At 43.6% G+C, this 8,136-nt stretch overlaps 1 pseudogene; it reads right to left on the reverse strand.

The window, feature by feature from the left end:
- Positions 1-40: 40 nt before the first annotated feature.
- Positions 41-7,021, reverse strand: LOC139423543 (two pore calcium channel protein 1-like; annotated as a pseudogene).
- Positions 7,022-8,136: the final 1,115 nt, after the last annotated feature.

An 8,136-nucleotide genomic window follows, 5' to 3' on the forward strand; every position in this document is an offset into this window, starting at 1 on the left:
GTTTTGTACTGAAATGTATTTATTCCCTTTCTGACCACGGCTATACAGAACCAAAGGTTGAATTTGGGAAGTTCAGATTCGATGGGTTATTGGGGTCGAAATCTTCGTCTTCTGCTAAATTCTCTGGGTCTAGGTCCGCCTCAAACATCCTCTGTAACAAACCGTCCACAGTTTTGTATCCTGGGAGGAAGCAGGCAGAAAGCTGAGGTCAGTACAGATGGTTAAAAGGAAGACCCTATTCAGGTAGACTACTACCTGAACTTGTCTAACAAAAACACAGATTTACATTTTCCTTTACTAAATCTTTTGCTGTTTCCTATTGAAAACAACGCAGGTTTTTGATAACCTTTTTCCAGGTATTAAATCATCATTCTGTGTATGATGCATTGATTGTGCATTCAGAATTCACAACATTGTATAGCACATTATATCAGCCATAATATTTGAAAATGCATTAAAGGTTGAATTGCCATACACATTCATAGATTTCCAAGGTATAAAATGTATCATATCACCATACAGGTGATTAAGACAGTGCTACAATGAATTCTCCTCAAAGCTTATTTTTACAGGCGATCTTGAACATGAGTGCAGGTTTTCCCTTGGTCGACTCAGAGGTGCCCATATCGTCGTTAGTTTCCATGGCATCCACCAAGTTTCCATCCAGTTTCTCTCTGATTGGCACAAAGAGAACATACAATAAAACAAGATAAACATGGCTGTTCAGGAGAACATCATTACAGAACGTTCAGATTGAAATGTTTTGCATAGATTGAGCAGCTATGATTGTCATGTTGAATAGGAAATCGTATCAACTCTTCATCATATTTCCATCTGGAACACTGAACCTTTCACCTCACTAAACACCAGTCTGCCACATCTACTGGCAAATAAGCAATTAGCAAACCCTTTGTTTTAAGGCAGTGCATCATGAATACTGTATGTGGTTTAGCTTGGAACATGACTCGTGGCTACAGGAAATGATGCAGGCTACACTTTCACCCCTCTGACTCAATACGAAATCAAGCCCACCCCAAGGCATGGCAAATTATTATTCTCCAATTGCAAAACTATCAGGCACGTACTGTTCGACGCCCAATTCCAGTTCCTCAATTTTCTTTTCCAAAGAAGATTGTAGGTTACTTTGGTCCACGGTGTACTCCACGAAGAAGGCTTACAGGATGAAAGCAATGAAAATACTGAGGAACAAATGCACGTGATACTCAATTCTCATAAAGAGCGAGCGAGTTATCAAAGTCATACTATACTGAGTTCCAACTGGATTCCTATCACTACCCCTTAGGCACTCCTGCAGATCTGAAACTATTAGATGGGTACAAGCCAATCAAAAGGCAAAGTGAAGTTATTACCATATTGCTTAAGCTTGTCTAATCCTTTTAGATCTACTGTAGTGCCTGTAGGGGTAGGAGCTAGGGGTCGATTTGATATTCAGCAACAGAGTATCATTGAGAAAAGTTTGTTTGGTTCTCAATATTTCAAAGGAGACTTGTTCTCACTTGATGACTACAATGTGGAAGAGGGCGAAGAACATCCTGGCTGAGATGTGAGTGACCGCGATGAAACCGCTGGACAGCAGTGGGACCAACATTAAAGAAAATAATAAAATAGTAACAATTCTCCACTGAGTGGTCAGGAATGGTCAAGTTAGCCTGGCAACTTAGAGAATCACTAAGAAATTACCCAGTTGTTGTCACACCCTGACCATAGTTTGCTTTGTATGTTCTATGTTTTGTTTGGTCAGGGTGTGATCTGAGTGGGCATTCTATGTTGGATGTCTTGTTTGTCTGTTTCTGTGTTTGGGCCTGATATGGTTCTCAATCAGAGGCAGGTGTTAGTCATTGTCTCTGATTGGGAGCCATATTTAGGTAGCAGGGTTTTGTGTTGGGTTTTGTGGGTGATTGTTCCTGTCTTTGTGTTTGTTACACCAGATAGGGCTGTTTTCGGTTTTTCACGTTTCTTGTTTTTGTATATTGTTCTATTTTAATCTTTATTAAAGATGTATCAGAATAACCACGCTGCGTTTTGGTCCGCCTCTCCTTCAACAGAAGAAAGCTGTGACAGTTGTCTAAAATAAGCTATGAAGACTAGTAAATAAAAAGTTGTTATATTGCAATTTCATCTCATTTTTAACCCTCTACACACTAACCTACTGTAAAGTTTTAGTCAGTGACCACTGCTTACTGTACATTACAATTCAAGATTTCTATCTTGTAGCAACATTTTCACAAGAGTACGGAAAAAGTATCGTTTTAGCTCAATGTATTTTCCCAAGCTTTGAAAAGGATATCATACCACTGGTTGACCACGGTGAGTTCCAGTAGGAGGATAAAAGAGGAAACAACGTTGTTAAAGTTGTTCTTGCAGTAGTTGTGCTTGGCGAACACTGAGTTTGAGCAGGGCGTTTCCACAGAATGCCTTATCCGGATCAGTGGAGTTGGCCTCAAAAAAGCATATTTTCCCTTTGAACAACTCAATTCCCACCATGGTGAATATGTAATAGACCACCTAAGAAATATATGGGACAACTATGCAGTCAATCAATCAGTTGCAACACAGGATTACATATTGGAGGGATATTTCACAAAATCAATTGTCTGATGTTTGCAGCCATCATAGTAAAGTGTCATTTAAATATGTGTCAATGACCAAGACCATCTGTTTTGTAGATCCAGCTGTATGGCCTAATTCAAAATGAACAGAAGAGATGGGTGCCACACAATTGTAGTTCTTATTGGGTTGAGGCATATAGCTGGATATACACAGCTGACAGATTGGGAATTTGATTCATCTTGACATTTGAAATCATCTGATATCCCTTACAAGTGTCAATCTCATGAGCTTAGTTCAACTGAACCCAAAATAAGCTTGTTCACTCCAATGTCTGTAAACAAACAACTTACGACAATGAGCTGTCTGAAAGTGAGTATCATCGGTCCAATCTTGATGAGGGTGTTGATGATGGCACGGAACCTGAGGGGAGAAAGAACATCAGGAAGAGTGAGTTCCACGTCTAAGTCCATGAATGATAATATCAAATCAACCATATCTGACTTGTATAGGTGTTTCTGCCAATTCATTTTGTCACAGATACTAGCTCTGGCAGTTAAGCAAAAAGGTTTGATAATGTTTCACATCTTTATTTTGAAACTATTTTACATGCACAGTACGTACATGAGCGCACACACACACACACACACACACACACACACACACACACACACACACACACACACACACACACACACACACACACTCAAGTACTTCTGGCGCCGACAGAGATGGCCGCCTCGCTTCGCGTTCCTAGGAAACTATGCAGTTTTTTGTTTTTTTACATGTTATTTCTTACATTAGTACCCCAGGTCATCTTAGGTTTCATCACATACAGTCGAGAAGAACTACTGAATATAAGATCAGCGTCAACTCACCATCAGCATGACCAAGAATACGCTTTTCGCGACGCGGATCCTGTGCTCTGCCTTACAAACAGGACAACAGAGTGGATCCCATGCAGCGACCCAAAAAAACGACTCCGAAAAAGAGGGAAACGAGGCGGTCTTCTGGTCAGACTCCGGAGACGGGCACACCGTGCACCATTCCCTAGCATTCTTCTTGCCAATGTCCAGTCTCTTGACAACAAGGTTGATGAAATCCGAGCAAGGGTAGCATTCTAGAGGGACATCAGAGACTGTAACGTTCTTTGCTTCACGGAAACGTGGCTTACTGGAGAGACGCTATCCGAAGGGTGCAGCCAACAGGTTTCTCCACGCATCGCGCAGACAGGAAAAAACATCTTTCTGGTAAAAAGAGGGGCGGGGGCGTATGCCTTATGACTAACGTGACATGGTGTGATGGAAGAAACATACAAGAACTCAAATCCTTCTGTTCACCTGATTTAGAATTCCTCACAATCAAATGTAGACCGCATTATCTACCAAGAGAATTCTCTTCGATTATAATCACAGCCGTATATATCCCCCCCCCCCAAGCAGACACATCGTTGGCTCTGAATGAACTTTATTTGACTCTTTGCAAACTGGAAACCATTTATCCGGAGGCTGCATTCATTGTAGCTGGGGATTTTAACAAGGCTAATCTGAAAACAAGACTCCCCACATTTTATCAGCATATCGATTGCGCAACCAGGGGTGGAAAGACCTTGGATCATTGTTACTCTAACTTCCGCGACGCATATAAAGCCCTGCCCCGCCCCCCTTTCGGAAAAGCTGACCACGACTCCATTCTGTTGATCCCTGCCTACAGACAGAAACTAAAACAAGAGGCTCCCACGCTGAGGTCTGTCCAACGCTGGTCCGACCAAGCTGACTCCACACTCCAAGACTGCTTCCATCACGTGGACTGGGACATGTTTCGTATTGCGTCAGACAACAACATTGACAAATACGCTGATTCGGTGTGCGAGTTCATTAGAACCTGCGTTGAAGATGTCGTTCCCATAGCAACGATTAAAACATTCCCTAACCAGAAACCGTGGATTGATGGCAGCATTCGTGTGAAACTGAAAGCGCGAACCACTGCTTTTAATCAGGGCAAGGTGTCTGGTAACATGACCGAATACAAACAGTGCAGCTATTCCCTCCGCAAGGCTATCAAACAAGCTAAGCGTCAGTACAGAGACAAAGTAGAATCTCAATTCAACGGCTCAGACACAAGAGGCATGTGGCAGGGTCTACAGTCAATCACGGACTACAGGAAGAAATCCCGCCCAGTCACGGACCAGGATGTCCTGCTCCCAGGCAGACTAAATAACTTTTTTGCCCGCTTTGAGGACAATACAGTGCCACTGACACGGCCTGCAACGAAAACTTTCGGTCTCTCCTTCACTGCAGCCGAGGTGAGTAAGACATTTAAACGTGTTAACCCTCGCAAGGCTGCAGGCCCAGACGGCATCCCCAGCCGCGCCCTCAGAGCATGCGCAGACCAGCTGGCCGGTGTGTTTACGGACATATTCAATCAATCCCTATACCAGTCTGCTGTTCCCACATGCTTCAAGAGGGCCACCATTGTTCCTGTTCCCAAGAAAGCTAAGGTAACTGAGCTAAACGACTACCGCCCCGTAGCACTCACCACCGTCATCATGAAGTGCTTTGAGAGACTAGTCAAGGACCATATCACCTCCACCCTACCTGACACCCTAGACCCACTCCAATTTGCTTACCGCCCAAATAGGTCCACAGACGATGCAATCTCAACCACACTGCACACTGCCCTAACCCATCTGGACAAGAGGAATACCTATGTGAGAATGCTGTTCATTGACTACAGCTCGGCATTCAACACCATAGTACCCTCCAAGCTCGTCATCAAGCTCGAGACCCTGGGTCTCGACCCCGCCCTGTGCAACTGGGTACTGGACTTCCTGACGGGCCGCCCCCAGGTGGTGAGGGTAGGCAACAACATCTCCTCCCCGCTGATCCTCAACACTGGGGCCCCACAAGGGTGCGTTCTGAGCCCTCTCCTGTACTCCCTGTTCACCCACGACTGCGTGGCCACGCACGCCTCCAACTCAATCATCAAGTTTGCGGACGACACAACAGTGGTAGGCTTGATTACCAACAACGACGAGACGGCCTACAGGGAGGAGGTGAGGGCCCTCGGAGTGTGGTGTCAGGAAAATAACCTCACACTCAACGTCAACAAAACTAAGGAGATGATTGTGGACTTCAGGAAACAGCAGAGGGAACACCCCCCTATCCACATCGATGGAACAGTAGTGGAGAGGGTAGCAAGTTTTAAGTTCCTCGGCATACACATCACAGACAAACTGAATTGGTCCACTCACACAGACAGCATTGTGAAGAAGGCGCAGCAGCGCCTCTTCAACCTCAGGAGGCTGAAGAAATTTGGCTTGTCACCAAAAGCACTCACAAACTTCTACAGATGCACAATCGAGAGCATCCTGGCGGGCTGTATCACCGCCTGGTACGGCAACTGCTCCGCCCTCAACCGTAAGGCTCTCCAGAGGGTAGTGAGGTCTGCACAACGCATCACCGGGGGCAAACTACCTGCCCTCCAGGACACCTACACCACCCGATGTCACAGGAAGGCCATAAAGATCATCAAGGACATCAACCACCGAGCCACTGCCTGTTCACCCCGCTATCATCCAGAAGGCGAGGTCAGTACAGGTGCATCAAAGCTGGGACCGAGAGACTGAAAAACAGCTTCTATCTCAAGGCTATCAGACTGTTAAACAGCCACCACTAACATTGAGTGGCTGCTGCCAACACACTGACACTGACTCAACTCCAGCCACTTTAATAATGGGAATTGATGGGAAATGATGTAAATATATCACTAGCCACTTTAAACAATGCTACCTTATATAATGTTACTTACCCTACATTATTCATCTCATATGCATACGTATATACTGTACTCTATATCATCGACTGTATCCTTATGTAATACATGTATCACTAGCCACTTTAACTATGCCACTTTGTTTACATACTCATCTCATATGTATATACTGTACTCGATACCATCTACTGTATCTGCCTATGCTGCTCTGTACCATCACTCATTCATATATCCTTATGTACATATTCTTTATCCCCTCACACTGTGTACAAGACAGTAGTTTTGGAATTGTTAGTTAGATTACTTGTTGGTTATTACTGCATTGTCGGAACTAGAAGCACAAGCATTTCGCTACACTCGCATTAACATCTGCTAACCATGTGTATGTGACAAATAAAATTTGATTTGATTTGATTTGATTTGACACACACACACACACACACACACACACACACACACACACACAGGAAATGAAAGTCCTTGACCTCCTAACCTTTTGATGTTGTCTACCACTTGTATGAGCCTCAGGATGCGCAGGATGAACACAATGTCCAGGATCTGACGGCTGGTGTAACCATCAGCTGGGACAAAACACATGAACATCACAACATGAACGCCAGGCAGACTCAGAGGGCAAAACCATTTTACACGCATGTGTTCTATGCTACAAGTTACCCATGTTCCAAAACAGGCTGTAGTAGAGGGCACCATTGACAGCATAATCAAAAAAGGGACACAAAGAAAATAAACATCCAAAGTCAACATAGGAAGCAGATGCTTGATTTATAGCGCTTTTCAACAAGCTCCTAAAAGTAGGAAAAACCTAATCCATTGCCAATGTATGTACGTCATTATATACTATACTTATTTTTCAATAATTTAATTGATGAGTATCTATCATGAGTCATCTATCAACGAAAAAAAACATGAATAAAGTACCATCTTATTTTATCTTTCATTGCTCAAATTTCAAATGAAACATAATGACGACTCCTCATTCAACAGACAATCATCGATAGGTTTAAAATAATACATGAAAAAGTCAAAGCGCTATGGGAAACAGAAATAGGATGACACCAACACACCAATGACAGGCTTACTGTCAGGATTTGGCCAGGGTTGTTCCGGTTTTGGTCACTAGATGCCCCCAATGTGCTTTTTGACCCTTTTGTTTTCCCTTGTTCCCAGTTATGATTTGCACCTGTGCCTCGTTTCTCTTGAATGTATTTAAACATTTAGTTTTCCTCAGTTCTTTGCTCTGTGTTTGAATGTTAAGCACCCAGCCCCAAATATGCTGTGAACAGTTGGACGCTCTTGAGGTACTCTGTTTTTGTTTATTTATTTTTGATTATCTTTTGAGGCTTTTTTCTGCTGTACCTACCACCTTGTGGATTTACCTTTTGACTTGGAGGATTATCTTTGTTCTTTGAATTACTTTTGATGTTGTGGATTTATATTTTTGCCAGAACTCCTTTTTACTTTATTAATACACAGTTTCCAGTACTGCTGTGTCTGCCTCATCTTCTGGGTTCTGCCGACTATTAGTGGCTCAGTTTGCTAAGGGACTGTTTCTCACACTGGAGACCCGAGTTCGTAACCGAGTCCTGACAGAAACACAGAGCCAAAAATGAACCCAGAGGCAGCCAGTTCCCAGGACTTTTTTTGCCACGCTGTCCCACCACGAGTGGACTGTCCAACGCCACGAAGCCGCTCTGGTTCAGCAAGAGGCCTTAATGGCTACACATTCTCATCTTCTGTCGGAGATGCTGACTTCCATAAAGCAGATATCTGATC

Source organism: Oncorhynchus clarkii, chromosome 13, assembly GCF_045791955.1.
Source record: "Oncorhynchus clarkii lewisi isolate Uvic-CL-2024 chromosome 13, UVic_Ocla_1.0, whole genome shotgun sequence".
Classification (NCBI taxonomy): domain Eukaryota; kingdom Metazoa; phylum Chordata; class Actinopteri; order Salmoniformes; family Salmonidae; genus Oncorhynchus; species Oncorhynchus clarkii.